Below are 22,161 nucleotides of genomic sequence, written 5' to 3'. Positions count from 1 at the left end.
GCTGTAGATTTTAAAGCAAGTTATTATCATTCAGGTGAATGCCCCCTCCTATCGGCAGCCCCATGCCCCCTCCTATCGGCAGCCCCATTGATTGCCGACTAAAGTCCTTGCAGAGGTTTAAGAGAGAATTGTTATCGACCATATCAACCATAAAGCTATTCTCTGATTGGGGGCCAGTCCAACATTCACACATTATTTTCCCACATTATTTTTCGTCAAGATTTCCAACATTTCTGGTTGCTCCAGTTTGGGGGGTTCTAATTCCCCATTTTTGGCCTCCCCCTGCGCAATTGGCTTTTTGTATTGTTAACCGGGGATGCACATTTTGTGCCCTTATTCCTTTTCCCTTTCTGGGATCTTAACTTCGAAGCCATCTTTATTTATACTATACCACAGTTCAAAATCCCTACAGCCATTACGTACTTTCTCCGATTTTCACGGCTCCACTGGCGGTAATGAATTCCATTTCTCTTTCAGTTCTTCCCAGAGATTAGTTCAGTAAAGGTTTACAGGCTATCAATCTTAAATTATATGCCCCCCTCACAACAACATGAAAAGTAATTTCCCTCAAGTACCATACGTGGTATCTGCAAAACTAGTTGTGCGTATCACCATTATCAAGAAAAAGGTTTTGAAACAATTTTACACAGTCAAATGTTTGACATACTCCTAAGTGCCAATATTATTCTAAACAGGTTAAAAAGTAAAATAAAATAAAATCAGTTTAACCTGTGACTGTTGGCAATCCAGTAAAAATAGCCATCTGTCCCCTTGCTCATGCTGCCTGAGCTGCCGAACAGCCAAACATCGACTTTCAAAGTGCCTTCCCAAAACACGCGTGCAAAAGCGCACGTTCCCGTAATTTGTAGAGCTTCTGTGCAGTGAGGGCGTCCCGCAATTTGTAGAGCTTCTGTGCAGTGAGGGCGTGGCTTCTGATTAATATACTAAAATTCTAAAATAATGATGGGAAAATGTATAAATATCACATAAAAACATCTTAGACAATAAGAGTCACTTAGTCCTTTGGGCTCAGAAGTCGTAGCACGTTTAGCAGCTGCGGTTCTTAAAGTTTCTTTTTCTCGCCAAACTAGAAACAGCACGACCATCCAAACAGCGACTTTCAAAGCGGCTTCCCATGACCGGTCTATCAGATGCCAGGGTTCTGGCTCAATATTTATTAGAAGCCGCAGCCCATCATATGGATACTTCGGCACGTGACCTTATGATTGATGTTGATGTTACCCAATAAGCTTGGCTCCATGTGACCAAATTCACAAAGGAAGTCCAAGAGGAGATACTGGACCTTCCTTTTGAAGGTAAAGAGCTTTTCCACAGCTCTATCCATGATGAGCTCACCAAGGCAAGTATGTTGACGGCCAAATCGCTATTCATCTCCGCTTGTCTTACACTCCACACCTCCTCACGACCTACTAGATCAGCTCAAACTCACAGCCTAATCCTGCCCAGATTTAAACTCCAAAAAGCGGGTGGTGTGAGCTTCCCTGTCCTAGCTTCAAAACTCTGGAACACACTGCCTACCTCCATCAGAACTGAGCCTTCGTTCCTAACTTTCAAGAATAATACCAAATCTTGGCTGTTCACGCAGAATATATGAAGCTCCTTCACCTAAGATTTGCTACCGACTTGTAATATATCTCATTTGTGTATATACTTTATAATGTACGTGTATTGTAATTTGTGCATATTGTATATATTGTAACTTGTATCTAAGAATATGCGCCCGGTTGCCCAGGGGCCTGGCTGCGCTTTACAAATAAATAAACTTCAAACTTCATCCTCACAAAACCACCAGCACTAAAATCTTCTTATTCCCCAGAAGTCAGACTTTCATTCCAGATCCTTCTGAGGTTTTCGCAGGTTTTAGGACTGGATGTCACAGCAGCCAGAACACTGTCCTAGCGTCCCTCGAGCAAACAGCAGAGAACATGTGGTTGGGGTTTTTCTCCCACTCATCAGCCTCCTCCTCACGGGCCAATACATCCTTTGCATATAAAAACCCCAAATGATGGTTCGTAATGGTCCTACATGACTCCAGTAGGGGGACGCATTTCTATGTATCTGGAGGCTTGGCAGACCATCACAAAGGATCCTTGGTTCCTGTCGGGTACCGGTTTCGGTTTCTGTCTCTCTCTCCTGCCATTTCCCCCTTCACGCCCTCCTCTGACACAGACAGGATCTCCTTTTCTCCATTCAGAAGTTCAAAAACGGTTGGAATTAAGGGCAATACAACCAGTTTTACTCATATATCCTGTCCCCTTTTCTCTATTCTTGTGGGCATCCCCCAAAATGCGGATGGTCCTGGAACCTTTGGCAGCAAAAAACGGAGCTTCACCATTAAATTTAGTTGGAAAACCCCGCCGAAACCCCGCCCTCCGGCGCCTCATCGTAGTCCCTTTTTTACACGTGGACGGTGTCTTTCGGCCTGCTCCCCATTTTCTTTTTCAATCTTATTTAAGTTCCCTTTGGTGCCTCGCCTCCCCCGGCGCACGTCGGCCGCAGGAGGATTCCCGAGATGTGCCTCATACAACCGCTCGTCCCCGGCCTCAGACCCCTATGCACTTGAGAGTTTGGGGCCCTACCACCGCTGGGATGCATGTTCGGCTTGCAGCCTTCTCATTCACAGGGCATTGAAGATTATGTTGTCATGGTGGAGGGAGATCTTCCACACTTATTCTCCACCCCACCTTAAGGACTTTGTCTCCAGGACCTCGTGTTAAGACAAGGCCCTCTGCTCAGCACGGCTCCACAGTGCAGCGACTTCTTCCCGTGGGTTTCCCACGGATCGAGGTTCCTCGAATTCAGGTTCTCCCAAGCCAAGGGGACAGGGGACATTTCCTGGCACTCTGGGGACAGATCTGAGGCTGTCCTGGCTCCTGGCCCCCAAGCTGAGGGGCCCTACCAGGCTGTCCTCAGAAGGACGATCAAAAGTGTCCTCTTCTTCTACCCAAGGGGGTAATGGATCATCGAGTGCCACCTCCAAGAGTCTGTCCTTGGCACGATCCAGCACGGCTGCCGGCACAGATGCCTAGGGTGTCCAGCCTACCGAAGCTTGCTCCAAGGTCGTGAGTCAGGGTGTTATGACTACCGGTCTCCCGGTGGAGGGTTCAGTGCCTACCAGAGTGATCTCTGAGGTTGACGCCTCTACTTCAGGCCCAGAAACCAAGCTGTACCCACCCGTGTTCTTACGCCTCTCTTGGCTCAGGGCCTCCACGCCCTCCAACCCAGGGCGTGGCTCAAGGCTTCAGAATGGCGGAGTGGCATGCGGAGGAGCCTGCCAGGCTGGTGTCCATCTTAGATCCGACTCAGGGCACGCCAGCGCTTTCGCCCATCGAACAGGCTTTGCAAGAGGATCCCAGTCCCCTTCCCTCTGGAAGTGGCAGCGGATTGTACGATACAGGCATCTGGTCTCCTCACGGATACATCTACCCATCACAGCCTTACGCTACATGTCTCAAGAACCTTAGTGCTTTGACCAGGAGCTGAGGCCCAGCGCCTTCGAAGGACGGGCCCCTAGGCATCCAGCATCTAGCGAGGACTGCTTCTTTGAGTGCTTCCTCTTCCTCTTGCATTCCCCTCAAATGAAGGATCTCCTGAAGGATATAGGAGTCAGGAGTGCTAGCAGAGGTCTTGGGGAAATTAACCACAATCTGGTCTGGCATCCCTTTCCAGAAGGATATTCTGCAGGTGCCGTGAAAGGTCTGGGAGAAGCCCAGGGCCAGCGCCAGATGCACAGGAAGTTGGACAGCAGGTTTAGGCTGACGGATGGGGAGCCAATCCTCCTTGCCTCCCACCGCAGCCACCCTCTTTAGTGGTGGCTGCTTCCTCACTATATTCAAAACCATCATCTTTGTCTTCTTCCTTCACGGGAGCCACCTCCAGTTTTCTCTCCGAGGAGGATAAAGTCCTTGAGGTTTTGGGAAAGTGCTGTTATTCCATCCCAGGACTGCATCTGCAGCAAGCCAACACAGATGCCCTCTCGGCTGCGGCTAACCAGAAGCTGTGGAGTGAGCTCAGGGTATTTCTGCCCAACCTCCCTTCGGACAAGCAAGCATCTTTCAAGGCCGGCCTGGCAGATGCCAGGGCCATCGCACAGGACCTCATGGAGTCTTCGGTCTCCCACATCGACGCAACAAGCAGAGGGATGTGCCTTGGAGTCAAGATGTGCATGGATGCACGCCAATACGTTTTCATCTGGTGTGCAGGAATGGATCCTGGATCTGCTCTTCAAGGGCGTGGACCTTTTTCATTCGTCAACAGATGACGAGTTGACAAAGAAGAAAACATCCACTTAAACTGCCAAGTCCTTGGCCATCTTGACAAAACCAGGTCAGAAGTCCTTCCCTCAGTCCTAGGGCAGGACCGAGCTCAAGCCCAGCACTTTTTCCGGCTTCAAGGCGTTCTGGAACTGCGGTACTGAGAAGTCTTACAGGTCACCCATCGACAACAGAAGGATGCAGCAGAGGACATTGCACAAGTTTTTCCACTCCCCCTCCTCTGCACCCGCCTCTGACACCAAGAAGCAGTGACGTCAAAGTCGGGGAACACTGCTCGCCTGTGGGGGGCTGTTTGGCTCTGTTCCAGGACACCGCAAAGCGTTTTTTCAGCAACCCGTGAATCCTATCCGTAGTCTCTATGAGCTTCAGTCTTCCTCTTCCTTTGCCTCTACCATCGTTTCCTCCTCTTCATCAATCAGGAGGGCCTTTCGCTCTTGGAGATGCAGGCAATAGTGGTTCCTCTTGTAGTAGACAGGGGATTTTTTTTGCGGTACCCAAGGCTGGCCTGAGGGTTGTCCTGGACCTGTCATTTCTAAATCGGTCTTTATCGCTAGAACGCTTCAAGATGATTACTCCCGCACACATAACTGATTCTCTGTGTGAAGGGGGCTGGATGTGTTCCCTGGACCTCAAGGATGCGTACCTGCATGTTCCCATCTACCAGCCTCATCAGAAGTTTTTGCGGTTCACAATGTTGCCGTACCACTTTCAGTACAGAGTGCTTCCCTTTGGCCTGAACTCAGCCCCTCATGTCTTCACAAATCTGATGAACACTGTGGCAAGCTTTCTCTGCTTGGAGGGCCATCATCTGTACCCTTACTTGGACAACTGGCTGGTGAGGGTGTGGTCACCCAAAGGGGTAGTACAGTCCTGCCAAAGATTGGCCGATATCCTTCATCAGGTGGGGTTCTCAATCAACCAGAGGAAGTCACAGTTGTGCCTAAGTTAGGAACTGGTCTTCCTAGGGGTGCGTTGGAACACTAGTGTTCTGTGGGTGTTCCCTATGCCCAAGAGGCTTCCGTCCCTCTGTAATGCAGTGGGGCACTTTTCTGGCCAACACAACCACCTTGGCATGGTGGTGCGAGCACATTCTGGGCCTGATGGCCTCCTGCGTGCTCACTGTACAGCACGCCCACATCAAGATGAGGCGCCTCCAGCTCCATCTGGTGGCCCTTCAGGAGCCGGGGTCTCAGTCAGACAGGATCCCAATAGCACCGCTCCTACTGCCCGATCTTTGCTGGTGGCTGATGGAGGGCGTTGTTTCAGTGGGAGCCCTGTTCACCTGACCGGAGCCCACCCTGTTGGTGATGACAGACTCCTCCCTTCCCAGCTGGGGACCTACTCTGGAGGGCTATGCAATTCATGGAGCTTGGTCCAGGACGGAATCCCTCTGCATATAAATCTGCTTGAGCTGGGGGCAGTGGGACTGGCCCTCAGGGCATTTTTGGCCCTCACCATGGACAGGTCGGTTCTGGTCAGGACATACAATTCTACCACAATGTTTTACCTGAACATGCAGGGTTGCACCCATTCCCCCTCCTCTGCATGGAGGCTGTATCGATATGGGAATGGGCCCTGATGGAGGAGATTTGGATTTCAGCTGTCCACCTCCCGGGGACAGCAATGCAGAAGCGGACAAGTTGAGTCACTTGGGGTTCAACGCCTATAAGTGGGAGCTGCACACCGACTCCTTGTTTCCCCTGCTCCAGCGTTGGGGGTTCGTGGACCTTGATTTGTTCACATCCCTTCTGAATTAGAAGTGCCCGCAGTTTGCTTCATGAGCAGGACGGGATCCACAGCCTATGGAAGATGCCTTCCAGTTCTGTTGGCACGGCCGCAGGTGTAATGTGTTCCCGCCCACCCCCCTGCTCCAGTGGGCCCTCTGCAAGTTTTGGGCTTCGGTGGGTTGCAGTATCATCCTAATGGCCCCCCACTAGCCTTCAAGACCCTGGTTTTCGGATCTGTAGTAGTTGTGCTCCCAGGGTCCCGTCCATCTTCAGATCTTCAGCATGGGATTCCTGATGCAGCAGGGTGGGACGGTGGAACATATGGACCCGGCCAAGCTGGCGCTGGCGGCCTGGTTCCTGACCAGATGAGGCTTGAACATGCTCGATTTTCGGATGACAACTGGGACATAATTCAGCAGGCCAGGGGGCCCTCAACTCGGTGCCAGTATAAGAGTAAATGCACTAGATTCTGCCATTGAGCTTGCGACAAGGGTCTGGACCCTGTCACCTGTCCTCTGGATGACGTACTGGCTTTTTCAGCAGACCTGGATCATTCTGGAATTCAGGTGGATACTTGCCACATCTACTTGGCGGCCATTGGAGCTTACAAGAATTCCCCGGAGCACGTGTTTTCTGCAGCCAGCCCAGTGGTTAAGGCCCACCTTAAGGGGTTGTCTAGGCTTTTTTTGCCGGTGCATAGGCCGCACCCGGTTTGGGACCTCAATGTGGTTCTTGCAGCTTTCCAGCACAAGCCTTCAGAGCTGGTGTCCTCTGTGGACATCTGCTTGGTGACATTAAAGACAGTTTTGCTAGGGGGGCGCTGTTGCGCGCAACTAAGATGGCCGCCTGATTGGAGCGCTCCGATCCCACGAACATCCTATATATAAATAAATCCTTTTTGGAGCCGCAGAGAGAAGAAACTACTACACCGTTTGTTTCCCGTACTCCTGCTGCACATCGTGTGCAAATCCTGCTCAAAACCGCAGAGGCGCGGGGGAGTTCACAGCTCCCTTTGGACTAACGGCTTATCCAGTCGACCGCGGGCCGCCCCAGGGCTCCAGGAGAATCATACGCCAGACCGAGGCATTGCCATCAGCACAAGGCCGTGAGGGGGAGTAGCGCCGATCACCGCGGTGCAGCCCCATAGCACGGGCCCGGGGCGGACCGCTTGTGTAGACATCAGGACCCTGGGTGGATGCGAGATGGTCTGTGGGTCCGGCCCACCTCCCGGATAACGACTGGGTCGTCACACCATCTTTCACGCAGGGCCCCAGCCGACCCAGGCCTCGGGCCTGCCGCCGAGCCAGCCCTCGTCCGACGTTGCGAGAGCAGGTGAGAGATGTAAAAGCGTGCGGACCCAGAGACATTGGCTGTGTCACGAAGTAAAGTGTTTTAAAACATTCCTTTCTGTACTGGCTGCCATTCAGAGACAGTGCTAACGTGGGAGGTCACAATACGTCCGTGAAGTGTACTGGGCACTGTACTATTCCTGCAAGTATCGGAGTGGGTTTTCCAGAGGGCACCGCCCCATCGCTGGTCGCCACTGAGGGGGCCCACACAAGACTCTATTGACCCCTCAACACAGCCCACGCTACCGGAGGACGTTTGAGATCCGTAGCAGGGGGGCCCCCCGACGCAACTGGCCGGATTGCGCCGAGTTCTGGTCACGCCAGTGAGTTGGGCGTCCAGCGCCACGAAGACCGGGGCGCGGTGTACGAACGTGGGAGGTGGCAAGCCATAAGTCAGTGGACCGCTGTGTGCCTGTGTGGGGACGGGCTGATGGTGATGGCGGTGAAGCTCTAATACGAAGACTTGTGACATCAAAAAGACAGGAACGCCATCACCACTTGCTGCAAAGGACCAGAACCAGTATGTGCTTTGACCCGAGCTCAGCCTCAATTCAGTTGAATGTCCAAGCTACCCGCTCCTAGCCTGCAGCTACCACCTATAGGAATCCGAAACACACTCCCAAGTGTGACCAGTACGAGACCACTGCCACCACTAGCTGCACAATACCTGAACCAGCATACGCAGCAGCCTGAGCTCGGCCTCAATCCAATTTAATACTCTGGTTAACCGCTCTTACAACAGACGCGGCCCTCGCCTGCAGCTACCACGGATAAAAATCCGATATACACAATGGGACAGCTCCGTGGGGAGCACTTCCTCCCAGCAGAACAACCGTGGATCCTTGTGGCAACATCATATACGTAACATAAGATTTGGTGTACTGGTACCCAACAGATTGCACAATGTAGGCATTGACGTTGTTCTGTACGGGCTATACCAATCATGTGTGGACGACTGGCCTGACCCGCGACAACGACCCTTGCTGTGCACAGGTGACACATGGGTCGCAACGAGAAAAAAAGCACGGGTGTGAACAAAACTGGCCCAATGGACTCTTATGCCAGCTCCCAACCTCAGGGGACACCAGCTGCCATAACCCTGGGGGATGACGATCCTGCTGTGATTGAACATGACGACAGAGAAGACCGCCTAATGACCATGGTACAGAACGGCTTCCTGGCAGTGAACGTCAAGCTGGACGATATTGTCTCAACTATCAGCTCCCTTAAGGCTAGAGTGGACAAGGAGAGCAATTGCGTTACAGAAGCTGAGAACAGAATCAGCAGAAATGAAGACGTGATAACACAACATGGTCGAGACATAGCACAGCTGAAAGGGGAACTGCGTAAGACTCAAGCAAAATGCGATGACCTGGAATCTCGATCTAGAAGAAACAATATCCGTATTGTCGGCATTCCAGAATCCTTCTGCAAGGGTCCGATGGAGCGACAAGTAGAGGTCCTTTTGAAAACTCTTCTGGGCACGGAATCCTTTTCTAACCACCTTCTTGTTGAGAGAGCTCATCGCTCCCTAGCGCCGACACCCAAGCCTGGGGCGCCACCGCGCACGGTTATTGTGCGCCTCCTGAACTAAAGGGACAGGGATGTGATCCTAACACTTTCAAGGGAAAAAGGCTCCCTGCAAATGCAACGCAGATCCTATGAACAAGCCAAAAAGCTTCTGAGATTGCGTCATGTCCCATACGCCCTTATCTTCCCGGCGAAACTACAGATTCAACATGGAGGCAGGTCGCATTTCTTTGAGACTCCTGCAGAAGCCATAGCGTACATTGAGGCGTCCATCCCCATTCCTCCCAATGAACATCCACGAGATCGGAACAGGCCACCACGACCGGGAGACGAAGTCCCGGACTCAGCCGACTGAAATGGATTTACGGAAACATACTTACTCAAGCTGTGAAACGTCTTTCCCGAGAGCAACGGCTCCAACTGATATGGTTTGAAAAGTGTGGGGTCGTGAGCCTCTACTGATGGATGCCCTGCGACTGCAACTAGCGACCCTCAGGAAAGTTCCAAAGGTTATGGGGAAAGGGTTACATCATTGGGTTGGGGTTGATGATGCGGGCGGGGGTGGGGGTAGTGTGCAAAGTTTTGCCACGGTTGGCAAGAGTTCTAAAATGCAGAGACGGGTTGCATTGGATTCAACTGTTAAGGTTGGTGGCGTAAGCGGATCACTTCACACATTGATAGTAACACAATACCATGTTACTGGGTGACAGGGGGGTAACTGTTAAACTTCTTTCATGGAATATCCGGGGCCTAAACAACCCGATTAAGGCCAGGAAAATTGCAGCATACATAACCAGACATAACCCCCAGATCGTGTTACTGCAAGAAACTCACACACTGGGGCAGGTCTGTTCCAATTTTCTCCCCAGATGGGGCGTATTGCGATATTATACGGAATATTCCTCCCAATCCAGAGGGGTCCTAACCCTAATACATCCGAATCTGGGCGTTCGTGTCCAGGACGCTGAAACTGACGCACAAGGGAGATATGTTATAATCTGAGGGGAGTTGGCGGGACGGAACATGGTTATAGTTAACACGTATGGCCCCAACATAGAAGACCCTGAATTCTACAATGCTATATATAACATGTTGGTTGAAGCTGACGATGCAGCAGTGATTTGGGGAGGAGATTTCAATACGATCCTTGACACGACCCTCGACAGGTCTACAACTTCTCATAGAACCTTGACCAAAACCGCATTAGCTATACGACAAATAATGCAACAGATGACCATGGTAGACATCTGGCGAGAATTACATCCCCAAGAACAGAGCTTCACTTTCTATTCATCAGTGCATGACTCTGAATCTCGAATTGATTACTGGCTTATCAGTTCAACACTCACGAATATGGTCCAGCACTGCGAGATGTACCCCCGTACCCTCTCAGATCACTCCCCTGTGTCAATTACTTTGTGTATCGGCGAAGCTGCCCTGAGGGCCAGACGCTGGAAAATGTCCCCTGTTCTACTTAGAGACCCTAACTTTTGCGAATCACTGCGCACTGAAATAGAGGAATTTTTTCAACTAAATGAGGGGTCAGTAGACCAGAGCGCTACATTGTGGGAAACATTTAAAGTATGGGTACGGGGCGCAATTATGGCCAAAACTACGGGTCTACTGAAGGCAGTTAGGCAAGAGCTGGACACAATGGAGGCCAAACTGGAGCTTCCGGAGTTCGAATACACCTGTACACATAGTAAAGAGGCCCTTCTGGATATTCACAATACATTGGCAGAATTTAATAAACTTGCTGCAAGGGAGGTACAATACATGGCTGCCCCGGTCCGAGCTCGTAGATACTGGGAAAGCAATAAAGCAGGGAGATTCCTAGCCTGGATGCTTAAGGCCGAACACGGCCATCCCCCGATAGCGACAATCCAGACACCTAGTGGCAACATAGTCAATGGGGACCAAGAAATTAATGATATGTTTGCTGCATTCTATAAATCACTATAATCCAATAGGGACACCAAAACTAAAGAAGAAATAGTGGAGTATCTGGACGAGATTGATCTCCCAACCTTGACTCCGGAGACACGCATGATATTAGATACCCCCATATCACTAGAGGAAATTACAGAGGCAATGAAAGCATTGACATCAGGTAAAGCCCCCGGTCCCGACCGTCTAGGTGCCGAATTATAAAGAGAGTTCCATGACATACTAGCCCCTGTCTTACTGAAAGTATGGGAAGAGGCGATGGAGTGCGGCATACTGCTAGACACTAGGCGAGAGGCAGTGATAATGGTCTTTCTTAAACTCCGTAGACCCCCTCAGGACATGGGGTCATACAGAGCCCTCTCACTCATTAATACCGACGCAAAGATTTTCGCAAAGGTCCTAGCTACCAAGCTCCTGCCCTATATGCCTATATTGGTGCATCCCGACCAGGCTGGCTTTATACCAACGAGGTCCACTGCTCTTAATCTGCGCAGACTCTTTGGAGTGAAGCCACAGATAGACCCAGCGGCGGATGCAGTGGCAGCGTCCCTTGATGCAGAGAAAGCTTTTGACTCTGTCTCCTGGGTCTATTTTTTTCAGGTCCTTGAGAGATTTGGGTTGGGAAGATACTTTGTTAACTGTGTCAGGTTACTGTATACTTGCCCGGGAGCGAAGGTACTAACTAATCAAACCATGTCATCCCTGTTTCGCCTGGGTAGAGGCACCAGACAGGGCTGCCCCTTCTCCCCTATCCTTTTTGCACTTACAATAGAACCCATGGCTGAATACGTCCGACAAAACCATGCATGTAGAGGTCTTCGTATGACAGGGAGACCACAAATCATTTCCCTATATGCGGATGATACCCTACTATATATTAGGAACCCGGAGGTATATCTAGCGCCAGTTATGGCTGAGGTTACGAGGTCCCCTGAATACTCGGGGTACAGGGTTAATGTTTCCAAGTCAGAACTGTTCCCGCTTACACCTAAAACTACAGATATGTCAGACACACAGGGATTCAAATGGTCGCCAACACACATCCGTTATTTGGGGATCAGGGTATCCAGAGACGGGAGTACATTGCTCGCAGAAAATCATGGTGAACTCCTACAATGCCTAACAATTAAACTACAAGTCTGGAACAAGCTCCCTCTATCCCTATATGGGCGAACATCGTTACTTAAGATGTTAGTGCTACCCAAACTCCTATACCTTTTTTGCAACATACCGATGTGGTCGGGCAGAACATTCTTTACCAAACTCAATACGCTCACCACTACATTTGTATGGGGAGGGAAAACGCCCAGATTGAAGTGGTCCAAAATGACAGAACCCTTTGCAAAAGGTGGGATTGCAGCACCAGACTTTGAACTTTATTACCTAACGTCACAGGCACACTTCGCGAGACACTGGTTCGACCCAGAGGACACGGCACCACACATTACCCTGGAAAGGTTTGCGGCATCCCCCTTAGAACTGCAAGCGCTTATGTTTGACCTTAATCGGAAGGTCACGTGCAAATATGATCCTGTAAGCGCCACTGCGTGTGCATGGGCCAGGATATATAAGAGACTTGCCATTACAACCCCGTACGACCCGGAGGTGCCATTGTGGAACTTCCCGGGCATAAGCCCCACATTTGATAAGGCACTCCATGGTACCTGGGACCCACAGAAGCAATTTTGAATGCGAGACATGTTCCCGGAAGGGAGATACTTTCCATTGGAGGATTTTGTCGGGGCAGTGGGTGGGGATCACCTTAAGCGATTTCAGTTTCACAGGATGAAATCTGCCTTTGCCGCCAAATGGCCCTCCTTCCCAGAAGAGCCACCCACACACAAATGTATTGCAGCCATGACGGAACCAGGGAGACACAGGAAAAGTCTGTCTGCACTATACAGCATTGTTCAGACCCACTCCAAGCCATGCAATACCATTAAAGGGACCTGGGAACGAGATCTGGGTGTGGAGCTGGGTGAAACCACATGGTTGAGATATTGACAGTTGACTAAATGTGTATCCATGAACTCAGGGCTACGTCTCATTCAGTTTAAAGTTCTGAACCAGTTGCATTACACCCCAGCCAAGTTAGCTAAGTTTGTGCAAGGCCACACGGGAAAATGCCCTAAATGTGATGCCCCTAACGCAGACTCCTATCACATGTATTGGGCTTGCCCGCCGATAACTAAATTCTGGGGGGAGGTGGCAGAGATTCTGGAAGACATTACAGCAATACCTGCTACACCTTCCCCACTGAAATACCTTTTTGGGGATATTGGTAAGGCTGCAACTACCACTAGACGATTGTTTAATTTAGCATGTGTGGTTGCGAAACGAAATATACTGAAATGTTGGAAGTCCATAGATCCTCCCAGGCGACTGGACTTCTTGAAAGACCGGTCGATGGTTAATGAACTTGAAGAACAATTTATTATCACATTGCCATCGAGATGCCGCCCCAAAGACATATGGTCGCTATTCAGACTCTATCTATGTAATATGTTATCTGATGAAGAGGACAATCCATCGTGACCGCTCTAGTACTGTCAAACAATGTGCAAATGTGTAGTGTATACAGTAAATGTTCATCTATGTTGTTATTTCATGCTGGGATTGCTAGCCGCTGGCCAGTTTGGTCTTGTTGTACCTCTCTCTGAACAAAAATACATTTTTTAAAAAAAAAGACAGTTTTTCTGGTGGCTCTCACCTCTACGTGCAGGGTTAGTGACCTGCAGGCATTGTCCTTGTGCGAGCCCTTCACCACGTTTCGCAGCGACAAGGTCCTCTTGCGCACTCACCCAAACTTCTTGCCCAAGGTGGTCTCTCCATTTCATCTGAATCAAGATATCTGCCTGCTGGTTTTCTTCCCGAACCTGCAGTCTGAGGCAGAGATGGACCTGCATTCCTTGGACCTCAAGAGGGTCCTCAAGTTTTATCTCTCTTAGACAAAATCATTCAAGAACTCTGAGGCGTTGTTCGTGACTTTTGGGGGCTCCTCCCCCGAATCTCAGACTTCCAAGGCTACCATCACCCGTTGGATGTTTCAGGCCATTTCTGAGGTGTACATGGCCATGGGCAAACCTGTTTCTGAAGGGATTCATGCCCAGGCAGTCAGAGCCAAGGCCATGGCCGTCGCGTTTCAAAAACATGCTTCTTGGGATGTCATCAGCAAGGTGGCTACTTGGGCCACTTCGTCGGCCTTCTGTAAGCACTACTCACTGGACACCAGCTTCAGGCCCAATGCAGAGTTTGGTCAGGTGGTCCTGATGAACCTTTTTGCTTCATCCTAGATATGAGGCAGGTTATCACAGCTCCACCCTATATTCCTGTTCAGTGGAATCACCCACAAGGATGGAGGAAAGAGGACAGGACTTATGAGTAATCAAAGTTACTCACCTTTGTGTCTAGAGTACTCATAGTCCCCTTTCCTCCATACATCCCACTGCCTTCCCCCGTTAGTATGCCAAGGGATAATATGTACTAAGAGTAGCTATGTATCGAAGCATCTGATGTGTTCAAAGGGGACTGAGGTGAGGCACCAGAGGGCGGGCCTTGGCAGGGTGTTCCCACGCCCAAGGCCACGCCCCCATGCTTTGTTCTAAATTTAATGGGGAAGCTCAATGTTTTCGCTGCCAAAGGTTCACGCCCCCATGTTGGGGGACGCCCACAAGGATGGAGGAAAGGGGACTATGGACTATGAGTACTCTAGTCACTACAGTGAGTAACTTTCATTTCCAGCGGAAGAGGGCAGGGGATTCCACTTCTGCATATTTACAGTGGCAAAATCCAACCAGGCTGGCCTGCACACTATTTTAGACCTGTCTGAATTCAATATCCACATTCCCCAGGAAAAATTCAAGAAGTTCGTACCTGCAGAGATCCCCTCGCCTCTGGTAAAAGACGATTGGCTCTTTGTAGTGGATCTTCAGGATGCAGGTCTTCACATTCCGATATGGCCTCAGCAAATATCTCTGTTTTTTTGCAGTGAACAAATATTTCCAGTACCAAGTCCTTCCGTTTGGACTGAGCTTGGTGCCAAGAGTCTTTACCAAAATGATGGTGGTAATAGCAGCTTTTCCCAGGCTTTGGGGAGTCCATGTCTATTCTTATTTGGACGTCTGGCTCCTCAGATGTCGCTGTCCCCTGAAAGCAGCTTCCCAAACGCAAATGTTACTACAGCTTCTATTAAGCCTGGGGTTATCAGTAAACTGGAGGAAGTCTTCCATGATGTTCCCTCAATATTATTATTATTATTATTAGTAGTAGTAGTAGTAGTAGTATTATTATTATTTATTTCTCATTTCGCGCCACATGCCAATAGGCCTCAGGGCGCACATCAAAAAACAGACAATACAAACAAAGAAACCAAAGTCAGAAGTGGAGAAGAGCAACAGATTGATTAAGAACATTTATCCTGGCATAAGTTTTTACCACCCTCTTAAACGCAAACAGCAATCTGGAGGTTCTCATTGTCAGTGGGAGTGTGTTCCATTCTCTGGGGGCCTGCACTGAGAAGCTTGCAATCCCAAATTTGGCAAGCCTAAACCGAGGTTGTTTGAATTCATACTAGTCAATGGATCGAAGTTGCCTAAAAGGATGAGTCGTTTAGAAAGGTAGGAAGGAGAAGTAAAGGTCCAGCATCTATCAGAGTAGGTTAAGATTTTATGAATAATCCTTTGCCTAACAGGCACCCAATGTAGTGCTCTTCTAGAGTCTGTGATATGGTCTTATTTATAAAGACCAAAAACCGCTTGCACAGCACTATTCTAGGTAGTTTGAAGTGACTGAAGATTACCCTTCAGTGTCCCAATTAACAAACTGTTGCAGTAGTCAAGTTTCGAGTTCACTAAGGCCGACGCCAGTTTTGATCTATTATTGACTGAGATAAACGGTCTGATTTGATTAAGAAGCCTAAATACATATCCGCAGGATAACCGAGCATGCAAACCATGGGACTTCATACTCAGTTCTGCGTCTAAATGGACGTCCACGTTTTTAACACAGTTCGTAGCCATAATTCAGTTGTTGCCAATGTCAAAGCTTTTATATGAAACATCCAGTTTCTTTAATCGTGGCCCATTAGCCACAATAAGAAGCTCTATCTTATTGTTGTTGAGCGCTAAAGAATTGACGACCATCCAGGACTGAATTGCTGCATATACACTGTTTATAGTCTCAGAGTCTTGGGCATAATTGCCTGATACCTCAATGACGACCTGAGTGTCATCTCCATAGTTGACGTACCGGACACCCAAGCAGTCCAGCAGATCCAATAATGGTCTTATGTAGACATTGAAAAGGGAAGGTGATATAAAAGATCCCTGTGGGACACCAGCCTTGATGATATCCAGGGAGGATTGGGCTTCCTCAACTTCAACTCTAGCAGCTGCAGGGCCGAGAAAGGAGGCAATCCAATCAGATGCCAAGTAGGAGCAGCCTGATAGACCCTTCAACTGGTCGACAAGAATGGCATGGTCGACCAGGTAGAAGGCCCATTTTCAGATCTTCTTAGGTTTCCACTGGAACACAACAATGGCCAAGATTTTTATAAAGTAAGAAAGGATAAGGGTCTGATTCAAACATGTACCCTTTTTCCAAATTCCACTCACATGTTGGCATGGTGGTTCCAGATGCTTCTGGTTTGATGGCCTCATGTGTCTTAGATCTTCCCCTACTAAGGTTAAAAAGGAGGCGTACACAGTTGGCTCTGAGACAGAACTCGTCTCAGGTGATGGATCCAGACTCTCAATTGATTCTAGTGACTCCAGAGATGATACCGGACCTCAAGTAGTGCTCAGACTACTCCAGCCTTTTATAGGGGACCTTCTTTTTCGGAGCTGTCCCCTCATGTCACGTTAACATCGGATTCCTCTCTTTGGGTTGGGGAGCTAAGTTGGGCCACCTTGAAGTGTTTGACCTATGGTCTCCTTTGGACCAGCAACTATCTCAAATTGCTGGCCATTTTTTTGGCACTGATAGCTTTCCAGTCCAGCATCACCAACAGAGTAGTTTGCATCAGGATATATTACAATGTTGTATGTAAACAAGCAGGGGGGACCAGGTCCCTTCCCCTAATTGAGGTAAACATACAAATATGAGAATGGGTTGTACAAAAAGGAATATAGCTTCAAGCAGTGGACATCCCGGGCCAACAGAACACAAGAGCCAATTCCCTTAGCCGCCGGTCTTTGGCAAACCACGAATGGGAATTAAACAATCAAGTTCTCTTCCATCTCTTCAGTGTGTGGGAGACCCCCGAGGATAGACCTGTTTGTGACCCACAGCAACAAGAAACTTCCTCTGTATGCCCTGCTCAGGCTTCTTGGGATATGCCCTAGAGATCGCGTGGGATCTAGTGTTGGCGTCAGCTTTCCCACCTCTCCCTTTGATTCATTGGGCCTCATTAGGAGGCTGGCGGCCGCGGAATGAACAGTGCCGGTAAGGGTCCGGCACTGTTAATTCCAGGCCGCCCTATTATGAGGTCTGCAGCGGGTCTCACTGAGGACATCTGGTCAGACCAGGAATCCTTAGCAGGACCCGCTAGCAGACCAGGATGCTAACAACGGGCCCTTCATTAACGGGTCTGTTGTTGGCATCCTCCCCATTTCCATTGAGCCCTATGGGGCCCAAATGGGAATGGGGATGTATGGGTCCGGGTCCCTTGAAAGGGATTTACCGGGCCCTCCAAGGTCGGAATGGCCCGGTAAGTCCCTTTTTGCGGGACACGGAGCCGAGTTTGAAGGCAGCCATGCCCTTATTAAGGGCATGGCTGCCTCCAAACTCGCAATGAGGCCCATTGTGTTTTGCTGCAATGTAGGGAAGCGAAAGACTGAACAGTCGTGTTTATAGCACCTTGGTGACCAGCCATGTTCTGGTTTTCGGAGCTAAAGACTCTGTCAATCTCTCTGCCAATTCAGTTGCTGGAGATTTCCAATCTCCTTCACCGGAACAATCGACAAATGTGCCATCCCTCCCCACAATCTCTCAACTTAGCGCCCTGGTTCCTGAGATTGGATCACTGGTGCAGTTCAATCTATCTGATGATAATATGCATATTATACAGAATGCGCAAACCTTCTATGCATGCACAGTACAAGGGAAAATGGGTATGCCTCTGTCACTGGTGTGTAAACAAAAAGATTGACCCATGTCAGGCATCAGTGGATAGTGTCCTTTCCTTTCTCTCTGACTTGCATGCAAGGGAATTCATATGTACTCTTGTCGTACATAACTGTCAGCTATCGGTGCATAATTGAACACCCGATTCTTCTTCCTTAACCCTCAAAAACCCTGTTATAAAATGACATTTCAAGGGCCTGCTACATCTTTTTCTTCCTGTCAAGCCTCCTCAGGCAAAATGGGACCTCAATGTGGTGCTCAATGCGCTTTGTCATAGGCCGTTTGAACCTGTGGTGACTGGGAATCTCAAATTCCTCAAATAGGAGGTGGTCTCCTTGGTTGCCATCACTTCAGCGTAAGCCCATGATTCTCTCTGGGTGCTAGTGGTAGGCACTTCCTCTATCTCATCTTCTTGGTCCTCTTCATTGTCTTTGGAAGTACTGCACTTTTTTTTGTTGTGTGTAGGTCCTCCAGCTGGTGGTGGTGGCGGCTCTTGGAGAGGAGGGATAGCAATAGCTGATGCCATTTGTAAAATAAATGCCAGTTTTGCTAATATTCTTCCAAGTATGTGCTCTGTACTAGATTGTTAATGGATAATGAGTAACAATAAGCAGAAAGTGCAGTCCTGAACTGTCCGCAAAGCATGCACCTGATCACGAAGTGCAGACGCGTTCATGAAAATGTCATGATGCGTGCGTGAGGTCACGTGAGACTGTCTGTAAAGTCTGTGATGGCGTCAGACGTCTGCGGACGTCGATGAATGTAAAAACAGTGGGACAAGTTGCAAAAAGTGTATATAAGTGTGAAAAATAGTGCTAGAAGGTGGGAAATGGCAGAGTTTTAAGGTGAAACTTTCTAAATTGGACAAAAATGTTGCTTTTTTGGGGTAAATATGATATTAGTAAGTTTTATTAAATTAGCATGCACTGGTAAAAACCCATGAAATTCACTGAAAAAACATTGTTAAAGGGACGTTATTGGTAAGTTCCACTAATAAAAACCTATGAAATTCACTGAAAAAACTTTGTTAAAGGGACGTTATGGTTAAGTTGCACTAATAAAAAACCTATGAAATTCAATGAAAAACGTTGTTAAAGGGACATTATGGTTACAAGTGAAAATGAAAAAACCTCAGAAAATCACGTTATATTGTGAGCTAAGCAACCTTAACTCACGCCACCACCGTGCACTGCTAAGACTAACACGCAGGACATGAAAGATGACATCCCAAATGTCATTGATGCCATCACTAACAAATCTGGCCCACTCTTTTTTGTTTATTGACATGATTAGGCTAGTTTTTTGTTTTTTTGACAATAGGAATTTCCAAAATGTAAAAGGTGCTATATATCTACACATTAACCTTTTTATATGTTCTTAAAGTACTTTCCTTAGAGTTTAATCTGAGCTCATAGTGCACACACATGGGGCAATAGGCACGCCTCAAACATACAATTAATTTGTGTACATGATGATTAACTCTAATGTTATTATCATGTTTGGTGCTGTTCTTTCTTTGTTGCTTACTTTAGTTTCCCTGTATGTGCCTCTAATTTGTCTACATTGTGCGTTTTTATATGTATTTTTTTTACTAACACAAGTTTGTAGTAGGTTTTCAATTGTTACCTATTTATTCCATGTTTAACATTACTCAAAACTCTCATAAGGTAGCATTTATTATTTTACTATTGGAAATTACCAGATTAAACATATTGTACTTCTATGGTGCATGCTGCAACCATTGCCTATATTTATTTACGATTGGGTTCCGCTATTAACAATAACACTAGAATGTAATGAGTTGTTTACATGAGTACATTATTTAATACATGAAGTAGTTCATGATAGCTCTGCCAATCACCCCTCATGTCATGTTTCCAACATTATAAACTCAATCCCTTACAGGGACTGTTTAAAACAATTATCGTAATATGTGATGTCATCAGTGATGTCGTCAATGCCATTTGTGATGTCATCTTTCATGTCCTGGGTGTTAGTCTTAGCAGTGCACGATGGTGGCGCAAGTTATGGTAGCTTAGATTACCATAACTGGCGAAGTTCTGGGGGGTTTCGGTTTTACTTGTAACAATAACGTCCCTTTAACAGAGTTGGTTCATTGAATTTTCATAGGTTTTTATTAGTGCAACTTAACCATAATATCCCTGTAACAGGGAAATGAGACAAGAGTCACCAAAAACTAATATGGAGGGGCAGGAGAACAGGTGGAAGAAGTTGCATGTTTGTGTTACATCTAAGGTAGGGGGACAATGTTTCTCATGCTTCTTGACTACAGCTTCAAAACCACTTCGAAGAATTCCCCTGTCTGCAGAATGGCATGTTGCAGTATATACAGAGGACTGTTGTCTTTGAAAGATATGCATCAGCAGCCTCTTTTATTGCTGGCAAGGTAGCTGGTGAGATTGTGTGTCCCATAGAAGTAGGCTGTGTGGTTACAGTATTGGTTGAGGAAGATGAGGTGGAGGAAGACAGCCTACTACTTGCTAAGAAAGGAACAACCTTTCTGAGAGCATTGCTTTGGTTGGATTGGGTGTGGTGGCGCCTGGAGGTGGTCCCATAGGAGTACTGTCGAGGTAGCCCGCGATTGACTCAGTGCATTTCACTTTGGCAGCTTTAGCCTTTGGTACATTCCCAACAGTGGTAAAGAACTGCCACACCCATGATTCTCTCTGGATGCTAGAGGTAGGCACTTCCTCTATCTCATCTTCTTGGTCCTCTTCATTGTCTTTGGAAGTACTGCACTTTTTTTTGTTGTGTGTAGGTCCTCCAGCTGGTGGTGGTGGTGGCTCTTGGGGAGGAGGGATAGCAATAGCTGATGCCATTTGTAAAATAAATGCCAGTTTTGCTAATATTCTTCCAAGTATGTGCTCTGTACTAGATTGTTAATGGATAATGAGTAACAATAAGCAGAAAGTGCAGTCCTGAACTGTCTGCAAAGCATGAACCTGATCACGAAGTGCAGACGCGTTCATGAAAATGTCATGATGCGTGCACATGGTCACGTGAGACTGTCTGTAAAGTCTGTGATGGCGTCAGACGTCGATGAACGTAAAAACAGTGGGACAAGTTGCAAAAAGTGTATATAAGTGTGAAAAATAGTGCTAGAAGGTCGGAAATGGCAGAGTTTTAAGGTGAAACTTTCTAACTTGGACAACAATGTTGCTTTTTTGGGGTAAGTATGATATCAGTAAGTTTTAGGAAATTTGCATGCACTGGTAAAAACCCATGAAATTCACTGAAAAAACATTGTTAACGGGACGTTATGGTTACCAGTGAAAATGAAAAAACCTCAGAAATTCACCAGTTATATTGTGAGCTAAGCAACCATAACTCACGCCACCACTGTGCACTGCTAAGACTAACAACCAGGACCTCAAAGATGACATCACAACTGTCATTGCTGACATCATGAAACAGATCTTTTTTCTGTCTAATTATCTTCTTTTAATTTGCTCTACTAGAGTGCACTGACATCTTGTTTCAGGTGGCCCAGAAGACAGACTAGCCCCCAGGGCATGCTTGGCCTGTATGCATTGATGGTCAAACCAGAGCCACTTGGGAATAGAATGCATTTTAACTGCTAGCTTGAAGCATGTTACAAAAGGTATAATGCAACCAATCATCCTCTCAAAAGCCCTTATAACATTAGAATCTTGGGTCCGCTGTGAGCAGAAATATTCAATATGTGGCAAGGCTGCTTCATAAAGCACAGGTTTGATATCCCGTCCATTAGCCTTGCCCATTTAACAGATATACAAGAGTGTCCCATGACAGAAATGGCCTGGTTGTGTGAATCTGGCCCAACTGCGACATCATGATTTTGTATGAATGAAAATGTTATTGCTAACAGCCTATGTTTGCTTTCAGACTTTTTCTAAACCTCAAATGTAAAGATCTTTTCCCAAACCCTGGCCAAGATGAAGATGTAATCAATGAGGGAGATGTCCATCGGACCGAAAAACATGTTTCCAGCTGGTTGATCATGAATGCAACGCCCATTGCATGGTCTTGGCTCCAGCTCGTACAAAGTGTGAGATGTATCCAAAGCGAGGCGATGAGCCCTAATTGGTCGAGGAGCAATTAAAGATGGTATTCCCCAGGCTTCTTCCTTGTCTTCCATTAAGCCTTCATGCTTGGACAATGGTTCTCTTTGAATATTAAGATCCCCTGCGA

The 22,161-nt window shown here is 47.8% G+C and overlaps 1 protein-coding gene across 1 annotated transcript in view; it reads left to right on the top strand.

Moving 5' to 3' along the window:
• Positions 1–22,161, top strand: part of SHANK1 (SH3 and multiple ankyrin repeat domains 1) — a 2,604,687-nt gene that overhangs the window by 2,519,247 nt on the left and 63,279 nt on the right. The gene's annotated exons all lie outside the window — the stretch shown is intronic.

This window comes from Ambystoma mexicanum, chromosome 1p (assembly GCF_040938575.1).
Source record: "Ambystoma mexicanum isolate Mex_15411 chromosome 1p, UKY_AmexF1_1, whole genome shotgun sequence".
Lineage (NCBI taxonomy): Eukaryota > Metazoa > Chordata > Amphibia > Caudata > Ambystomatidae > Ambystoma > Ambystoma mexicanum.
Note: the sequence above shows the minus strand (reverse complement) of the source record. Positions and strands in the feature narration are given on the sequence as shown.